Raw genomic sequence first — 21,312 nt, 5'->3', positions numbered from 1 at the left:
GATCTAGGATATATACTGATTTTCAGGTGCTCATTCAACAGGCACAAGGCTGTATTTTAAGAAAGAAAGAAATGTGCTGTGATCTACAAGAAACCCACCCTTGGAGGCTCAATGTCTTACCTTGAATTTCCTGGTGGCTGGCACAAAGCATGCTGATGTGAGGGCTGAGGGAATGTGGCGAGAGCATACTTTGAGCGTGCTTTGAAATGGGGAAATTTGAGTTCGGCATGTCAAATTATATTTCTGCATATCTGTCCTCCAACCTGTGGGCCTCCAGATGCTGTTGAACTCTGACTTCCATCAGTCCCAGTGTGTTCAGTGACCAGTTATGATGGGAGTTCTTTTGTTCTTAGGCAGTGTATGGGACTTTTTAGCTTAGGGAAGAGGCAAATAAGAGGTGACTGAAGTTTATACAGTCGTACCTTGGGTCCCGAACACCATGCAGGGCAAAAATGTTGGCTCCTGAACACCGCAAACCCGGAAGTGACTATTCCGGTTTGCAAACTATTTTTGAAGTCCAATAGGGCTTCCGCGGCTTCCAATTGGCTGCAGGAGGTTCCTGCAGCCAATCAGAAGCCATGCTTTGGTTTCCGAAGATTTTGGAAGTTGAATGGACTTCCGGAACGAATTCCATTTGACTTCCAAGGTACGACTGTACAATCATATGTGACATAGAGAAAGTGGATAAAATTCCACAATATGAGGCACTGGTTTTTTAAAAAATAACTAAAAACAAGTCATGGAAGGACTGCCCCCATGCGTATGGTCACAACTCCAACATTTACTGGCTGGAGGATCATGAAGGTATGTAAGGGATGTGACTGCAGCCACAGAACTTTCCTCAATTCAGGCACGACCCCTGACATTGGTGCGGAAAGTCAAACTCCTCATGATGTGTGACCAAAGCTGCAGACAATCAGCTACAAATTCACACTTAAAGACATTGTATCAAGCAACAACTATACCACTACAAATGGCAAGTGCAGAAAGGCACAGGAGGAAAACTCATTGGCACCAGTGAGGCATCATTTCTCTCCCTCTGCCATACTAATTTGTGCAATTAATTAATATTTTTACCAAGACTGCAGCTAGGCACGGAAGGCTTAAACCAGCGGTTCTCAACCTGTGGGTCCCCAGATGTTGTTGGACTACAACTCCCATCATCCCTGAGCTCTGGCCTTGCTAGCTAGAGTGATGAGAGAAGAAGAAAAGGAGTTTGGATTTGATATCCCGCTTTATCACTACCCTAAGGAGTCTCAAAGCGGCTACCAATCTCCTTTCCCTTCCTCCCCCACAACAAACACTCTGTGAGGTGAGTGAGGCTGAGAGACTTCAGAGAAGTGTGACTGGCCCAAGGTCACCCAGCAGCTGCATGTGGAGGAGCAGGGAATTGAACCAGGTTCACCAGATTATGAGTCCACTGCTCTTAACCACTACACCACACTGTAGTTCAACAACATCTGGGGACCCACAGGTTGAGAAAGGCTGGCTTAAACCATGGGTAGGCAAACTAAGGCCCGGGGGCCGGATCTGGCCCAATCACCTAAATCCAACGCACTGACGGTCAGGGAATCAGTGTGTTTTTACATGAGTAGAATGTGTCCTTTTATTTAAAATGCATCTCTGGGTTATTTGTGGGGCATAGGAATTCATTCCCCCCTGCATAGAGTCTGCCCCCCCCCACAAGGTCTGAGATACAGTGGACCGGCCCCCTGCAGAAAAAGTTTGCTATCCCTGGCTGAAACCTCTTTTTCCCATGCTCTGTTATGGCAATGTCCAGCACAGAATTTGGACCCCACCTCTAAGAACCATTCCATTTCACCTTCAAGAAGCTTCTCGGAAGGTTGTGTTCAGATAACATTGGACTCTGGTTTTCTTAGCAAAAATCAACAAATCTTTGTCCACTCTCTGTTGGAGGGGATGGGGAAATACTGGGACATATTTCCATGCTTGGTGGGAATGTCCAGAATATGTGGATGATTTTACAAGAGTCTTTGATACCTGTAGTAATAATGAGGACAACAGGAGGTTGGATGCAATGAGCTGTGCAGGGGCAAGCTGCCGACTAGCTCTATAGAGGCTCCTTTTATTAGCAGAAGTCAACAATTCGAAACAGTAGTGAAACCACTCTGAACATGACATATTTCCATCTAAGCACATTTCCAGCATTAGCAAATACACGTGTTAGCAGGTGTTTCCCTAAAATGTTTTCCCCGATACTTGATTACATCTGCATCCCTGGTCATGCTCCAGCCAAGCATTATGTCTAGTAACCAAATCTGTGAGAGGGCAAACAGTCAGGGGGAAAACCCAGTTTGCTAGCCAAGAAGGCAAAAGATCAGGGAGCGTGGGCACAACGCTCCTTGGCACACTGTTGCATGCCTGGTGCAAGGTTTGCCTCAGCACAAGCGGAGCATCACCTCCACAGATACCATTTCCAAAATGGTTAAACGACTTCTCTCTCTAAATCCAGCTTTAGCACTACTCTCATTAAACGTAGATTCTGATCTTACTATTCAACATAAAGTCCTAATTTTCTTCCTACTGGCAGCTGCATGTTTGGGATAGCGCATTTTTTGGAAGTCCCAGACTGAGCTACACCTTGAAGTATAGTTCAACAATATCTGGGACGTGACTATTTCAGGGCGATCAAAAAGGTCTTTTAAAGAGAGACGCGTTTGATGAATCCTGGTCCCCCTTCTTTTCAAAATGCAAAGGAACTAGATAGCAAACTTCTCCCACCAATTTTGCAGACGTGTCTGTGGAGAACCTACGTTGACCATTAATGTTTTTAGATTATGTAAAATGACACTATAAATTCAATGCTATGTCTGTTGTTCTTTTTTTTTTTTTGCGGAGGCTGTTTTGAATTTTATTTAATCCAAATTAAATAAACATACACACTCAGGACATGATTAGTAATCACATTGTTAACTTAATTGGTGGTGTTAGGCTAAAAAAGGAGAGACAGCGTGTGAGCCGAAACAAGGCCTCTAAACCGAATTGTGAAATGGCAAAAGTAAAGTACAACACAGAAACTGCTTACTGTGTGCATTGACTAAAGGACACAGAGATACTTTCATGGATAATGATCATAACCTATCATCTGCAGGGATGCAGGAAGGAGGTGCGGAGGAGAATATCAATATTGGATCTTCTTACTTTCCAGGGAGAGCACAGTGCATCTACATCCTAATGTGCTGGTCCCCCTTGCATTCACATCTTTGAAAATCCCCATAAAAAGAAGACATTTATGCTCAGAGCTACAGCAATGACAGAGAAATCAGTGATGGGAGAACTGTTCCGGAGTGTCCTGTTTCTGTTCTTCACCTCCAGGAAAGGGAAAAGAAAAAGAAAAACTCCTGGAGATGGTGGATACCTCCAGCTATTTAGCAAATAAACACTGCCCTCTGTTGGGGAAAAAAAGTCCCATATCCATTAGCCTTCAGCAAAAGCATCTGACTTTCCTCCCAAAGAGCACCATGCTAAAATATTAAACAAAGTGCATTTATAACAGGAGCTAAATTGGCTTTAAGTGTCACATTGGCAAGGTAATCTATTTACAGTGCTTCAGCTGTATGTCTTATCAGAGAGGGAGGATGTAAATAGATTAATAGCAGGCATGCGGCTTTATATAACTTGTCTAAATAATACAATGCTGTATCTACAATATTTAAAAGGGCCGAAGAAGACTTTGGTCTGACAACCCTTCTGAAAAGCAAGACCAAACAGGTAACAGGGGTGTAACAGAGGTGAGGAACCAACTGAATGAGGCCATCCAGATATCCCTTAGGACCATCCTTAGGCCATGCCTCCTCCCAAGCCACACCCCTCATTGGCCCTGCAATACACACCCTCTTTGAGTGTTTTTGCCTCTGGAATGTGTCCTTGAACTGCCTCTTGCTTGTATGCACACACACACACCCCACATCCTGCACATGACTTTTCATTGCTGGGGTGTAGCCTAATTTCTGCTGTCTCTGCTCTGCAAATATACAGATTCAAATCCAGTGGCATCTTCAGAGCTTCAAAATAAAGATATATTTCTTTTTCCATTTCCCCTGTTCTTAGAGAACAGCTGTTCAGATATTTGCAGTTCCCCCCCCCCTCTCTCTCTCTCTCTCGTCAATGGCCCAATAAAATCTTACCTGAGACTGAACCTATGTTCAATCATCTAAATTCCACGTTCATTTTCAGGAGCTGATCTAACACAAGCTGCCTCAGAGTCTAGATGCATGTCACTGACAAAATGAATAACAGGAAGTAAATGCAGTGGCTCTTGGGACAAATAAATTTAAAAAAAACAATGGTAGCCCTTGCAAAAGTTTCATTTCGCAAGGACCACTGAAGCCTTAGGTGGGTTGTGATGTTTCTACACAGTGCTTGAGGCACCAGAGATGGGAAGGAGAGTGAGTAAGGAGTAACTATCATTATTATTATTTTTATGCCATCTGGCACCCGGGGAAAAATTGTCCTGGATCTTAGGCAAGGCAAAAAGGCAAAATCTTTTTGAAATATGGCAACCCTAATATGCCATCCTTCTGACTGTGTTCCAATAAATTGTTGGAATTCAGGCTCGGTCAGAGGTATGTGCCTATCTCTCCAGGCACCGGCTGAATTCTTTTGACCTCCCTCCGGCGACTCCCGGCAGGAAAAACACACGAGGTCCGTTCCGGCGATTTTCCTCAGGCTGTGAGAAAAACACACCAACTGCTTCTCCTCCTCCCTGCTCCCTGCATATCCCCAGGGAGGGGAATCAGACACAGACAGAAATGTATCTTACATGCTTTTATTCCTGTCTTCAGCTGTCATACAGGTAAAGATGTCTGCTCTCTTCAACAAAACAGAGAGAAACTCCAAACTCCACCCATGTACATCCTGTACAGGTCATATGACACACACACTGAGCTAACATCCGGTGCTCAGTACAGAATGGACTGCCCCTTTGTTTCCATGGCAACAGTCACATACATCCTGTCTGGCTTTGCACCCACAAGCAGCTGACTGAGCTGCTGGAGCCTTTGCTTGCTGCAGCATTGCTGCTTTAGAATAACATACTCCCCCTAAAGTATCAATGCGTGCTGCGAGCAAAGCGTCATCCAGAGAAGAAAACAAACAGTTGTTATACTTATAACACTCCCCTGTTGTTTCAGCTCCACCCTTGGAACTACCCGCCACTGGTTTTACCAATGTACCTCTCTGGTTGTGTGACTTCCAAGGAATGAGTGCATCTGCATTACCTTGGTTAGCAACTCTCTGTTGTGCCTTTGTCTCTGACTCAGACACAGCTTCAATTTGACCTTGGTCGTTCACAACAGCAACACATGCAATAGCTTGGTTGGCAAACTCTTTTGAATACCTCTTGGGTGGTACACCCTTTGTTGCTCTCTCAGACCTACGTAAGAGGTGCTGCTCTCCCTTGCTTTCTGGTTCAGCCTCTGAACTCTCTGAAGAACCAGTACTAAGCTTAATCAGTGGTTCATCCTCCTCTTCTGAGGGTCTAGTCATTACGTGAGATTTCCTCTCAATGACTGTGACAACTGAGCTGTCTGAGCTATCGCTGTCATCATCAGTACTACTGAACTCAATAAGATCAAACTCATCATCATCATCATCAGAATCATCATCATCTCCTGTGGGAAATGTGTGAACAATCACTCTCTCCTGTTCAGGAGCACTCTCTAGAAATTTTGTGAGAATCACCTTACCAGATTCAGACAAAATTACTCTGTAGAGACCCTTTTCATAACCCACAAAAATGCCTCTGGCATTCTTTACTCCACCTGGAGCTTCTGTTCTCACATGAGACCCAAAAACCTTGAAATGGGCAACAGAAGGTTTTCTGTGGAACAGTTTCTCAAAAGGAGAACATCCCAAGTCTTTTGAAACCTTTCTCAACCACGTGTAACAATATGACATTAGCGACTCAGCCCAGTACTCATGTGGCAGATGTGAACTAAGCAATTGCGCATGCATTCCCTTTTGCAATTCATTGTTCACTCTAACACAGACACATCTGTTCCAAGCTTCTTCGGAAGCTGCAATTTTGTGTCTTATCCCTTTCTTCTTCAGGAACCTCTGGAAATCCTGTAAGAGAAAAATTGGCTTCTCATCTGTGCAAAGACAATCTATGTCAGCATCATGCATATTTTTAACCTTGTCACAAAACTCTTTAAACCTTTCTAAGGCTTCTTTCGGTCTCTCCAAAAGATAAATCCAGACAAAACCTGTAAAAGAATCAACACATATTAGGTAATACTTTGCATTGCCTCTAGATGGTGCTAAAGGACCAATCACATCAGCATACACCCGCTGAAATGCCCTGTCGACCCTTGAGGTGACCTGCTTGGCGTTCTTCTTGGCTACACCTGCAAAAGAAATCATGTTAGAATCACAAGAATTACATTCCATGTAATCACTTTGATCAAAAGTCAACAAATACAGTCCATCTTTCTCTTTGGCAGAAAGATACAACTCTCCATATTTGTAGATCTCGCAGTGTTGATCATCATAGGACAGTTTTAGTCCCTTCTTGGCAATCTGCGAAACGCTGAGCAGATTGTACTTCAATTCTGGAACCAAATAAACATTGTTTATAGTCAAGTTCAGACTTTTAAGATACACAGTCCCAACTCCGGTGGCTTCCAGCTCTTGACCGTTGGCTTGTTGTACAACGAAGCTTTGCTTCTTAAACGACGAAAACAAATCCCTACAATGGGTCATGTGAACCGTCGCTCCCGTGTCTAAAACGAAGGAATTCCCCACTTGTGGTATGGCTTTTAGGGACATCAAAGCCTTTGCAGGCTTCGCCTGTGACTTGGCATGACTTCTGCCTGACGCCTCAGACTTCGTGGAGCTTCCCTTGGCTCCTTTGTTCTGACGTGGCTTCTTGCAGTACCGCTGAAGATGCCCAGTCTGCCCACAATTGAAACATCGGACAACGTTCAAAGCTACAGCGTCTCCTCCAGTAGCTACAGCAGTGGGGGTGTCTGAACTCCGTTCTTGTCTCCCCCTGTCCTTCACTTCCAGGGCGGCAAGTCTGTCCTGTTCGTTCAGAACCACGGCAAAGACCCTGTCCGACGTTAGATCAGCTGCTGGGAGAGACCCCAGCTGACTGGCAACCGTTTTGTAAGTCCGATTCAGGCTGTTGATCACCATGAAGCAAAACACTTCCTCCTGCAGACGGAAATTGTGTTCCACCATCTGCTGACGCAGAAATTTCATTTCCGTCAGGTGCGCTTGAACATCTCCATCAGGCGCAAGCCTCAGGTTAGTCAGCTTTTCAAAATACAGCAACGCTGAAGAACCTGCATCTCTCTGATGTGTCCTTCTCAGCGTGTCCCAAACATCTTTCGCGTGCTGTAAATCTTGTATATGAATAAGCTGAGAGTCTGACACGCACAGAATTATAGCGGTTCTGGCCTTCACATCCTGTGACTCCCAAGCACGCGTTGGTGCTGCAGGGATGGGGTTCTCAATCACCCCAAACAGTCTCTGATTCTGCAGCAGGGCCTTCATCTTAATAGACCAAGATGCATAATTGTCACTGGTCAAAAGGGGTGGAGAAGGCAGGCCTCCCCCTTTCTTGGCATCCATTTTGAGTCCTTGCATTGACTCTCAAACACAAGCCTCTAAAATCCAATAGCTGGCTTGTTTACACTCTGTGCACCTGGCAGCTCTAACACTGGCCGCTTGGAAAGTCCCTTTCAACAGTTCCTTTGTAAGGGCCTAGTCAAAACACGAGCTGTTTTCGCCTCTCTGGGCACAGCCTGACTTCCAGCCCTTATCTTGAAACTGGCCTGCGTTGCTAAGCAACCACATTCCTTTCCTTGGACAGGAAAAACCACAGGAATGTTTGGAATGCAGACTCTTCTCTCTCGGAGCTGTTTTTCCCAAACGTTGCTCCCATGAAGCAGAGAATTAATCCATCTGCATTCACACTTCTAAGCCCGAAAATCTCATACCTGGGCTCCGTAGCTTGGCTTTCAGCTTCTTCTGGTCAGCTCCTAGCTGCAGAGAATCAGCCTCCATCTCAGGCCTCCATGGAGAGGGATGAAAATAGCAGCTCTGCTCCTATTTCTGCAGACTTCCATGGATCGTAGAAACCAGCAGCTCTGCTACCATTTTTAGAATTCAGGCTCGGTCAGAGGTATGTGCCTATCTCTCCAGGCACCGGCTGAATTCTTTTGACCTCCCTCCGGCGACTCCCGGCAGGAAAAACACACGAGGTCCGTTCCGGCGATTTTCCTCAGGCTGTGAGAAAAACACACCAACTGCTTCTCCTCCTCCCTGCTCCCTGCATATCCCCAGGGAGGGGAATCAGACACAGACAGAAATGTATCTTACATGCTTTTATTCCTGTCTTCAGCTGTCATACAGGTAAAGATGTCTGCTCTCTTCAACAAAACAGAGAGAAACTCCAAACTCCACCCATGTACATCCTGTACAGGTCATATGACACACACACTGAGCTAACATCCGGTGCTCAGTACAGAATGGACTGCCCCTTTGTTTCCATGGCAACAGTCACATACATCCTGTCTGGCTTTGCACCCACAAGCAGCTGACTGAGCTGCTGGAGCCTTTGCTTGCTGCAGCATTGCTGCTTTAGAATAACATAAATTGGGTGGCTTCCAGCAAATTAAAATATTAAGCACAGTGAAATATCAAACATTAAGAACTTCCCTATACAGGGCTACCTTTAGATGTCTTCTAAAAGTGATATAGTTGTTTATTTCCTTGACATCTGATGGGAGGGCGTTCCACAGTGCAGACATGACTACCAAGAAGGCCCTCTGCCTGGTTCCCTCTAACCTCACTTTTCACAATGAGAGAACCGCCAGAAGGCCCTTGGAGTTAGACCTCAGTGTCTGGGCTGAACTATGAGGGTGGACATGCTTCCTTCATGTATACAGAGTTCTTCAGCTTGCATTTTAATCTAAACCAGAAAAGAATTAAACATCTCTTATCGCTTGATTCTTCTTTGAGGCAAGCATTATGAGCCTTAAGAGTTCATACCTGATCCCCGTGTCCTGTGATGGGAAAAGGGAGGGAGCATTGCTAGTATCTGTATTTACACTTTATGCTCATTTATGCTATATACTATATATATGTTTGCTGCAGGCAAAACCCAGCAATCATTTCCCATAGACCAATCGAGAAGCAGCAGTGAGTGGCTCACATTTTTTTTCTCTCTCTCTCTTTCTTTTTTCAGTTCAACAATCACAGATTAGCAGAACCCTCAGTTCCAGGCAAGGAACGTCACCACAGATGAATTTCACAAGTTGTACGCATACGTTGTGAAGCAAATGAAGAAGCAGAATCCACTTGGGCTTCATCTTTCTACAGTGCTTAGCAAGTTATGAACTTCCCCAACCCGCCCTATGCTCAAGTCTTGCAATAAGTCAAGTCAAGTCGTGCAGTAAATGGGAAACCCACAGCCCTGCTATCAGGAGTCCAGGTTCTTAGCTTGGTAACACAGTACATGTAGGTAATTTAAAAAGAGGATTTATTGCCAAAACAAACATATAACTCCAGACGGTTGTAATGAGCCTCTGGCATCATCAATCATGATGACCCTTCTGAACTTTCCTTCCGGTTTCTACAGAATATACTGAACCGGCATCCTTTGCGCCTTTCATTTTGCTTCCTGTCTAACTCTCCCATACAACGACTTCGGGGACTGGTTGGCTCAGCTCCAGCTTCATCCTTTCCTGACAAACTGTCACTGTGTATTTTCTCACCTGTTCGCTCTTCCAGAGAGCTTGGGCTCTGTTCCCCGTTCCCATTATCAGTCATTCCCTGGGCAACTGGCATTCCTAGGGGTGGAGGAGACGGAGCGGGCTGCTGTTCAGCCTGCTTAACTCCTAAGCTCCTGGCTGCTTTCTGCAGCCTGCTGCCAACCTTCACTGAGAGCTGTCTCATTCCTGACACCTGCAGATGTCAACCACAGCCAGTTTGGTCAGTTGTCAGAGATAATGGAAATTGCAGTCCAGGCAACATCTGGAGGGTCATGAACACCCCACTCCCATCCCTGCTCTAATGCATTCAAGTAAACCCAAGTTTCTGAATGCATTGTGGTTCCACTCACAGTGTCCTTTTCCCTAGGGAGCAAGACATAGCCTATGAAGGTGAACAAACTGGGCAAGGACAATGTTCTTGAATTTGAAATTGACCACAACTTTATTGATTCCAGATGCAGGTAGGATTTGGCTTAGGCATTGGGTGTGTATCCCTTCCAGCCTCCCTGTGGAAGGCTGGGTTATGACAGGGTCTATCATGGGATGTATGGGTCCATCGCAAGATGCAGGTGGCTGGCCCTCCCACGCTGCTCAGTGAAGCTCTTCTTCTTCTTTGGTGATCACTCATAGCCAAGTAAGATTGTCTTCGGTTTTAAGAGTGAGTCCGTAAGTGACTGTGGAGGTCAATTCTGGATCCACACATCCTTCCACAGTGGGGACATAGGTTGCCAGGTAGAAGCTGATCACAGTGAGAGTTTGCCAAGTGTGCCTTCCTCTTAACACATCTCTCCCTTTCATCCTGAGTTTGAGTGTCTTCAAAGTCCATGACACCCTTGGTAAAGGCTGTTCTCCAACTGGAACGCTCACAGACCAGCATTTCCCAGTTGCCAATGTTTATAACACTTTTTTTTTTTTTTTTTAGATTTGCCTTGAGAGAGTCTTTAAACCTCTTTTGTTGACCACCAGCATTACGCTTCCCATTGTTAAGTTGGGAAAAGAGTAGTTGCTTTGGAAGATGATAATCAGGCATCCACAGAACATGACCAGTCCAACGAAGTTGATGTTGAAGATGCAGATCTACATGGATGGCCATCCCACGCTGATCAGTGAAGCTCTGTGGCCCATAAGCTGTGAAAAACAGACCTTTTGGAGAGTTGCACCTTTGTCCAGATATGAAGATATTTAGGCATTTCAAGATATTCCAGGATAATTCAGACTGAAATTCCCAGGTGTCAAAAAAGGTTATTTATGCATGCCATTCCTGCGGCCCATGTTTTGTCAGCCCAAAAATAGAAAACAAGTGAGGTCCCAACTAAAGAAGAATAGCAACTTAAACCGATGGAATATGCACAGCTTGCAGATCTAACATATAAGAGAACAAGAAGAACATATGTTTAAAGTAAATTGGAAAATGTTCATTGAATATATGGGGGAAATTATGTACACTTGACAGCATTAAGATAAATTCAACAGTGTAAATAAGTTTTGGTGGATGTAATAATGGCAAAAGGAACCATGGAAAGAGAAAAGGGGAAGTCATTGATATTTTAAGGTAGTTTAAATGAATATTCTAAATTTTAAAACAAAAAATTTAATTAAAATATATATAGATATATAGATAGTTAAAGATATTCTGATTTGTGACCTGGGCTGCTAATAAAACCTCTTAACAAAAAGTATGGGATCTCAAATTATGGGAAGGAAAATAGAAGAGGGAAGTAACTCAGAAAACTTCTGTATAATGAGTCAGATCATCAGTGCATCTAGGTCAGCATTGCCCATGCCATTGGTGGGGAAACCTCTCTGGCCAGCAGCAGACCTGATTAGGTCCACCACAGATCCTACTTCGGCCCCCAAGACCATTCATCAGAAACCACGCCCACCTGCCCCACACTTGACATCATATGTGATGTCAGGCATGAGACAGCTACAGACACAATGGCGAAGGAGCACCCTGGAGCTTAAGATGAACTGGTGGTTGTTAATTTGCAAACAGGGCTTCCTCTCAGTACTGGCAGGGAAGGTTGCATTAGGGAGTGTCCCAAGGATGCTCGCTTCCCCCCCAAGCCACTCACTTCAAACTAAGCATTTCTTTCTCTGTAGGTCAGGGAAATGCTCCTTTTGGAACGAGTGCTTCAGATTCAAAGCAGCTGCTCCAAACAGAGCTTTTTGTCTCTCTCTGCAGACACCTGCAGAGGGGGAATTGCTTCATTCAGAGCTTGCACTTTGAAGCCACAACGGTTGCTCCCAACAGACTGGTTGGTGGTTGCAAAATCTCCTTTGAAGGTGCACCCAAAGTTGATTGATGCTGAATCCTAGGGATGTAAGAAGGCATTGATGTCCATTTTGTACCTCCTCCTCCTCCTCCTCCTCCTCCTCCTCCTTCTTCTTCTTCTTCTTCTTCTTCTTCTTCTTCTTCTTCTTCTTCTTCTCTTCTTTGGTGATCACTCATAGCCAAGTAAGATTGTCTTCCATAAACACAGTTTCAACAATGAGTCTGCAAGTGATTGTGGAGGCCAATTCTGGATCCACACATCCTTCCACAGAGGGGACATTGGTTTTCGGGCAGGAGTTGATCACAATGTGGATTTGCCAAGCGTGCCTTCCTCTTAGCACGTTTCTCCCTCGCATCCTGAGTTTGAGTGTCTTCAATGCCCATGACACCTTTGGAAAAGGCTGTTCGCCAACTGGAGTGCTCGCAGGCCAGTGTTTCCAAGTTGTCTGTGTTTATACTACATTTTTTTTAGATTTGCCTTGAGACAGTCTTTAAACCTCTTTTGTTGACCACCAGCATTTTTAAGTTGGGAATAGAGTAGTTGCTTTGGAAGATGATCATCAGGCATCCACACAACATGTCCAGTCCAACGAAGTTGATGTTGAAGAATCATTACTTCAGCACTGTTGATCTTTGCTTCTTCCAGTACACTGGTATTTTGTACCATATGATGGGACACTAGCACACACAGCTCCAGTCTTCCAAAGAGGAGAGTGGCCAGGGGGCTCAGGAGGAACAGCTAAGAAGTTTGCCACTGCTGCCCCCCAGCATCTATTATCTAAAGTGCTTGCCTCACTTTACCTAAGGAGAGGACTGACCTTGCCTAAGGTCCTATCTACAAATTACCAGCTGTTAAGGAAAGGTTGGCCAATGTCCCAAATAAGCACAACAGGAGAGAATCAAGAGGCACAAAGATGTCAAGTGTCTGTTTTGTTAACTAGCAATCCTGTGGAAGTGTGATAATGGTTCATGGCTGTTGTTGGGTTTCAGGTTTTTTCTTTTCTTTTGCTATGTCTTTTCTTTCATTGCAAGATAAAAAAAAAGCAGAGGAAATTCGATACTGCTAGTTATTGGCAAATCCATTTCCCTAAGTTCCTTCACAGAACGTGCTATTAAGGTAGAAAATTCAGAGAAGCACTAAATGTTCTTGCTTCTGGGTAAGATTGTTGTCTTAGTGTACTCTCTCACTCTGGTGTGAAATTACCTCCATTTTTCTCCTCAAACTCACCATGGGGATAGTCTGAGCAATGCATTTCTACTTCAAGAACACCCAAACCCTGTACCCAACTCACAGGAATGTCACTGAAATTTACCCCGACACACACACACACACACACACACACACACACACACACACACTTTGATTATTTTCAAATAGAGAATTAAAAAGGCGTTTCTCACTGCCCATCATTGATAGTTACCTCCCAGCAAGAAACTTGATTTCTGAGGCTGGGCATGAACCTCCAGAAATTAACACTGAGAGGCAAGCCAGCCCATGTTTGCCAGTAAGCTCCACGCACGATCCCGCAAAGGGCACCCACAATGTAAAGTGTAAGTGCTCATTGTGGGAAAACCACAGTGCTAGCAAAACACATTTAGCCATTTTCCGTTTTCATTAATGCATTAATACATTTTTCATTTCTGTGTGAATTAAATCATTATACTTAACACTGACTCCCTAGTCCTCTCCATTGCCGATAAAAAAGTTTTGTATGTTCCCAACAGAAGTTGAAGTCAGGCCATGTTACAGGTTGGTGGCAGCATTTTTGACTCTCTCCCTGAAGCTTTTCTAAGCTTCTAACATGGCCTTTCTAACCAAACAAAAATGTAAACTATTTAAAAAGCAGTTGCCACCATGCCATCAAAGAGAGCTAAATTATGTTCTCATTAAATTCTGTGAGAGAGAGGGAGAAAAGTCTTCCCTAAAGAAAAGGATCTGTAGTTTTCTCAGATGAAGTTTTGCCAAGTTAAACGGCTTGGCCTCACTGTGATTACGGCAATAAAATGCCAGGGGTTTGGGAGAATAAATTTAAGAGCCGGCTGAAGAATGAAGCTAAAAGTGAGAGAAAATGCGAGGAAGAAGAAGAAAGTCACAAAATACTAATATGCATTAGAATAAATATTTTACAATAAAGCTTCCTTTTACATTTGGAGCTGAATAAAAGTTTTTAGGCATTTTTGTTTTGTTTGTTTTTTGTTTCTTGAAGATGCAGTCAGGCAGCAAACCTGTATAAACTGATAAAATAGGTCCTGGGGTTTTGTGCGCAGTCAGAAAAGAAGACAAGTGTTTTCTTCAATTAATTGGTGAAGTCTGCTTCAGTACTGATTAGTTCTGCTACACAGTAGGGAATGAGGAAGAGTGAAGGAGGACCAGTTACAAAGTACTAGAAAATGAAAATGAAGTGAGGCAGAAAATTTAAAGTGCCGTTGTTTTACTTACAAAAGTAAAATTCAACAACATTTTAAAAGGGGACCAATTTGCTTGCCATCCTCTTGCTTCAGTCATCCTCTTCTCAGTAAACACACAGCATGGTCTCGATATGTTTTCAGCCTAATTTTCTTACCCTCCCCCTCCCTTCACTTCTGCCCAAATAACATGGTTTCTGCTGCAGAAATGCAACGGCACGCACAACTCCTTCTCTAAGCAACCTCCCAGCCAACCATCATCTTCCCAAAATTGTGTGGTAAGAGAAATTAGTTGGTACCCACAGAGGTTGTTTGCTGGGAAGGAGGACAGAAAGATTACAAAGGGTGACAAGAAGAGTCAAGGACTCCCCTCCTTGGTACCCCTTCTCATGTGTGAGAAAGCGTGTTCTCCTTCATAGAGAGCACGTGTTGTGGTGGGGTCTGACGGGCCACCCCTCTGTTGCTGGGCGGGTTAGTATGGATGACCATCCACAGTGATTGGGCAGTTGGGTTACTGGGCAAATTTTGGTGTTGCCATTTAGGGGGACAGACCAAAGCTTATAAAATCATGCAGCACTGACTGGGCTCTTTTGCTGGGTGCATTGGCTTGCCCGCCCACGCTCCCTAATCTGGGGCTATTGCGTTGACCTTGCTATGCCTGTCATGGGGTCATCTGCTTTCGGGACAGGGGCCTGGTAGGAATTTTGTCCATTTGGCTGATTGGCTGGTGCCATTTGGCTTTTGCCTACTGCGTAGCAAATCGTCACAACTTGTAAGGTTGCGGTTAGGCATTGGTTAAAAAATTGGTTGGTGGAGGGGTAAGGATTGGTGGTGCCTGCCCCTCCAATGCTGCTACTGCAAGGGAATTCCATTAAAGGAATCCAGGGGCTTGCCATTCTTTCATCCAAGTCCCTGAATGGAACTTGGGCCATGCAAGCCCCTGGGAGCATGCGAGGAAAGATGAGGGTCTGATGTCCAGCTCCATGCTCCCCCCAATATTCGTTTCCCTTACTGGCTTTCACTGGAATCCAGAAGTCAGTTCTGTCCTGGGGTGGGGGACAGATAGTCAGAACCAATGCCTAAGCAACCATTCACATTTATGTATTTTAATAAAGTTGTGGCCAAAATTATGCCAAAAACCTTAAACAAAAATTATGTGTGAATTGTGAATTATTTAGGGGTTGCTTGGGGGACCTCGACACGCAAATGGGATCATCTTAATAGATGGTCTTGGTTGCGGGCAGGCTCTCAACCTGGTTCCCCCCACCCTGGCATGGGTGGAGCTATCACCCTCACACCGGGGTGGCACTACAATCACCCAGGGCTATTGCCCAATCATGTCAAAGGGTGATAGTGGGGGAAAGTATAAAAGCAGCAGCACGACATGTGCTTTGTTCCTGCTTCGCGTTGCTGAACACCCACCCCATTGCTCAGTCCCTGCTCCTGCCAACCTAGCAGTTCGAAAGCACGTCAAAGTGCAAGTAGATAAATAGGTACCGCTCCAGTGGGAAGGTAAATCGCGTTTCCATGCACTGCTCTGGTTCACCAGATGACCCGGAAAAACTGTCTGTAGACAAATGTTGGCTCCCACGGCCAGTAAAGCGAGTTGAGTGCCACAACCCCAGTCATTCGCGACTGGACTTAACTGTCAGGGGTACCTTTACCTTTACCTTTACTCAGTACGTTCAGCTAGTTGGTTGGGCCACAGAAAGAGATGTTCTGAATGCATAAGCACACAGGGCAAGGGTAGCCAATGTGGTATCCTCCAGATTTGGCAGAGTACAACTCCCAGCAGCGCCAGCCAGCATGACCAATGGTCAGGCACAATGAAAGTTGTCCTTCTTTCCACAACCACGCAATTCCAGCCATATTGACACTGGCACTAGAGCCCATGGACACCAACCCAAGAGTGGCCAAGAAAATTCAGAGAATTGCAGGTGTGGTGGACGTAGCTTCCAGTTCCCACTTCACATCACCTCAGATCCTGCCTCTGCAATGGTGACAACTTTCTCTATCCTGACAGTGAGATCGAAGGCTCACCTTAGATGTGGTGCTGCTCCACCGCTCTGCAAAATACGGAAATATGAGAGTGTTTTTTGCTGCACTAAGACAGCAGTCGTGAAACAGCTTGTGATGGCTTCAACATCAGCTTGTTTTGTTTTTTTAAGTCCTGTGGAATGGAACACTAAAACGGTGTCCGGAAATAAGCTGGACCACATGATGGAACAGTTGTACTCCACGGCCATGATGGATGTTGCTTTGCTGGTAATGGAGAACGTTAGGGGGGTTCAGCCAAAATAAAGTATCCCTGCTAAAGAGCCAACATCCATATATCACAGAGGAATGAAAGATCCAACACAAACCACACACTCCCATCATTCTGCCTTGCTGTTTGTAGTCCAGGAGTTAAGGCCATTAAGCTCAGGGCTGTTCAAATTATGGAGGGGAAGCCAAGTACGCCTACCGGATGTTTTTCAACAGACTCTCATTCGAGAGCTCATTGATCAAGTTTTGTTCCTGCAATGAAGATGCGCTGTCCAATAAAGCCAGAGTACTGCCAGACTGCTAAGTACCTTGTTTGGGTTATTTCTGAAAACTAGCTTCTCAGCTTCGAAGTATGTTATGGTGGGAACACTTGACCTTTCTATTAAGTGTCATTCTCTTTTGCACCTAATTACAGAACAGGGATATTGATTAAGAGAAAAAAGTTGATTGTCATGAAACACTAAATGCACACACCTACTTCCTGGAGTGTTGTGAAATATCAAATTCCTATGCCACATTGGGCTTTAATTAAAAACTTAACTCTTTGTTATGACAAATCCCAAAAGAATATACAGTCGTACCTTGGTTGCCAAACACCTTGGAACACGTATGTTTCAGCTCCCAAACGATCAAAAACCGGAAGTGAGTGTTCCGGTCTTTGAACGATTTTCAGAAGCTGAACATCCGGCATGACTTCCGTGGCTTCCGGATGGAAAATCGGAAGCCATGCTTTGATTTTCAAACAGTTTTAGGAGTCAAACAGACTCCCGCAACACATTCTGTTCAAGGACCAAGGTACGACTGTAATGGCATAAGAACATAGGGAAAACCTACTGGATCAGACCAGTGGCCCATCTACTCCAGCACCCTGTTCTCCCAGTGGCCAACTAGATCCTGTGGCTATGGGCATATCCAGGATTTACATGGGGGGGGGGAGACACCCACTTGTCATCATCCTCGGTCTGGCTCTGTCTAGCACAGGCACATCCAACTCTCTAGAGACTGTGATCTACTTCCAGTACAGTGGACACTCAGGTTGCGAACATGATCCATGCGGGAGGCATGTTCACAATCCACAGCGTTCACAACCCACAGCACCACGTCTGCGCATGCATGGGTTGCGATTCGGCACTTCTGCACATGCACAAAGTGCAATTTAGCGCTTCTGCGCATGCGTCACCACCGAAACCCAGAAGTAACCCGTTCCAGTCCTTCCAGGTTTCGGCATGTCCATAACCCAAAAAAAACGCACCTGAAGTGTCTGTAACCCGAGGTATGACTGTATAATAAAACTGGCAGTGAGCTAACCATTGTCATTGCTGTTTTGTCAAGCTGTTTTGGGGAGGATTGCCCAGACTTGTGGAGCTTTGGGGAGGGGGAGTACCTGGAGTTGTTGAGTTTTTTCAGGGGTGTTGCATAAAATCACTCAGCCAACACTCCGCCGCATTCCCTCCTTCTCCAACTCTGATGCAGCTTCAGGGAAAAACAGCTTTCACAGCAGCAGCGGCAGCAATGAGACATACCTCTGGGGGCAGGGCTAGGCGTGATCAACCTAGGCAATCACCTTTTTTTAACCCCGCAATAGACCGGGAACACCCCGCCGGTCTACCTGTCGATCACAGTCGACTGGTTGAACATGTCTGGTCTAGCAGATTTGGAAAGAAATGTCTCAGCAACAGTTGTTTGAAGCTACTTTCTTTTGACCCCAAGCGCTCAGAAAAAAACCCAGACGAGGAACTCAAGGCACTGAGAGAACAGGAAGATCCACAGTGCTGGAGTCAGTTTGAGCAAGGAGGAGCGAGCGCTCACCAGCTGGCTCTAGCCCAGGAGGAGGAGAAGAAGAGTTTGGATTGGATATTTCGCTTTATCACTACCCTAAGGAGTCTCAACGTGGCTAACATTCTCCTTTCCCTTTCTCCCCCACAACAAACTCTCTGTGAGGTGAGTGGGGCTGAGAGACTTCAGAGAAGTGTAACTAGCCCAAGGTCACCCAGCAGCTGCATGTGGATTAGTGGGGAAGCGAACCCACTTCACCAAATTACGAGTCCACCGCTCTTAACCACTACACCACACTGGAGGAGGAGGAGCAGCAGCAGCGCCAGCGCCTCCACTGCGACCCGGGGCGCCAGCGGGGAGGACAGAGCTCCTGTCCACATTGCTACTGCTGACATGTTGGTCTGTTGGTCGGTCGGGGCAACACAAAATGTTTAGGGGTACGCGTACGCCATCATACCCCGAGAAAAAAGCACTGATACTCACTATAAATAAACCAACAAATCAATAGAAACTAATAATAATAATCTCTTTACAGTTATACCCAAATTAAAATAACTGCCAACCCCAACTAAACATTTAACCAACACCAACCTAACAAAAACAAAACAGATGAACCAAAATTAAAACTGTTTGAAACACTGTAAAATATTTTAGCCAGTTGCCCCAACCCAAGAGTTGTTCCAGCAATGTCCCTCCGGCCTCCCAGGAGCCTCTTTGAGCCTTTCAAGGTGAGTCTGGGCTCCGCCCCCAGGCCAGGTGGAAATGGGCCTTGCCAGCAAGGAGCAGGTCTGTGCAATTGTAGGAATGGTTTTGTTTTATCTTATTGTACACATCTTCAACAGCATTTGCCTGTGAAGCAGCTTCTAAATCTGTATAATAAATAATAACGGGAGATTCTCAACCCCTCGGCAAACTCCAATGCTCAGGATTCCTTGGGTGAAGCTGACATGACAGTTAAGGTGGCATGAAACCAGCATTAAGCCTGCAATGTCTGCCTACTCTTGAGGCAGCTTTAATTGCAGTAACCACAGCCAACCTCAAAATAATTTCTAAATATGCGCTGCCAAATACAGCAGAGCATTCCCAGTGAGATGAATCGGAATTTCATTACCCAGGCAAAGGAAGGGTCACCCAAACACTTGGATGGAAATTTCTCTGCTGTCATGTGTGCACATGTGTGAAAAGGAGGCATGAAATATTTAGAATTGCTCGATCTCCACCTAGGAAAGCTTTTATTCCCGGCAAAAAGGAGAACATATCCAGGAGCCGCCTGCTGGCCTGACATGCTGGGAAGCTCCATTTGTTCTGCTCCAGAGTTTCCCTTCTCACTTACAGACACAGCGCAGACTTAACCATGTCTGAAAGTTTCCTCTGCTTTTCTTCCAGGCGTTTCTTAGCAGATGAGAATGACAGTCATCTTTTCTTTGGGCACTGGAAGGAATTTTTTCACCATGCTGGGGACATTCTTCTCTGCATGCAACTCACAGGCATACGAGGCAGGCCAGATCAAAACAGCAGGCAGCAGGCAAAGAAGCAGAAAACAATGCTGCACGCATTGTGTATTTTCTCTGCCGCTCCCTACACTGTTGGCATGTGTGCAATGCATTGGTTTAATTGTCACAGAAATGAAAAATGGCTAAAGGTAGATTGCAGGAGGTTTAACGTGGGGTTTCCCCCACGGGACTATATTAAAGCCAAGTAGAACACTTTGAACTCTTGCTAAGTTAATGATCAATTAACTGGTTGTTGTTTCCTTGATAACTAACATGTGAGTGTTGTAACCTTAGATCACATGAGAGGTGTTGGGTTGCAAATCTCCATTCTGAAGGGAGTTGCCTTTGAGTCTTTTCTCCCAAACTCCATGGAGTGAGGATGTAAAATGAAGCTCTCCTCAAGGGAGAGTAAACAGCCTGAAGGCTGGAATGCAGACTGCGGAGGGAGACAGAGAGGCCTTTGCTTTTAAGTCTGTTTGGATTGTTTTATATTTTGTAAGGTGCTAAGCCTGTGCAGGACAGCACATGACATTGCATGGATGTTCTGGACGTATCATTTGATGTATTCTGTTTTATTTTAAAGAGTTCTGCTAGTAAAAGTTTGAATAATATTGTTATGGGTCTGGAGAATGATTTGTTCCAAAAGGATAAGAATGGAAATCGTGCACCAGCAACCTTGAGCAACCAGTTCCTGGTTAGCAGAACTTGTAACCTAAAGCGTCTGTAACCTAGAGCATCTGTAACCTGAGGTACCACTGTATTTTGGGAGGCTTTTTTTTAAAAAAAAAATATCACTGTTACTGCTGTGGAAAAGCTGTAGGCACCCCCCCCCCCCCCGCCCCTACACTCTAGGAATCCAAATGACAACTGCAAAAAAAAGGAAAGGAAGGGGGGACTATGGCTCCCTGACAGACATTGATTACATTTGGACAGATGGTTTCAACTCCTTCCCCAATGAATTTTGTTCACAGAAGTATTTCGTCAGAGCTGTCAAGCTTCTTCCAACTTAGCCAAGTAACCAGCCAGGATGATTTGTGGGAACTGGCGCTTAAAAAATCCCCACTTAGCAATGCTATAGCTGAGGAAAGGTTCTTGAAAGGCAAGAAGGTTAACTTGATGGATCATTGAAACGGAGAACTATTGGTAAGATCCATCCTTTCAGAATTTTATTTCTCCTGGATGCTTAACTCTCTTTCTCTCTGTGAACCTTTTTCTAAGGCCACGCTCACACACTGAAAGTGCCACGTTACTGCTTTAAACAGTCATGGCTTCTGCCAAAGAATCCCAGAATCTGTAGTTAAGGGTGCTAAGAGCTGTTAGGAAACACTTATTTCCCCTCCCAGAACTACAATTCCCA

Source organism: Podarcis cretensis (assembly GCF_951804945.1).
Source record: "Podarcis cretensis genome assembly, chromosome: 17".
Taxonomy (NCBI): domain Eukaryota; kingdom Metazoa; phylum Chordata; class Lepidosauria; order Squamata; family Lacertidae; genus Podarcis; species Podarcis cretensis.
This window is presented reverse-complemented; position numbering follows the sequence as displayed.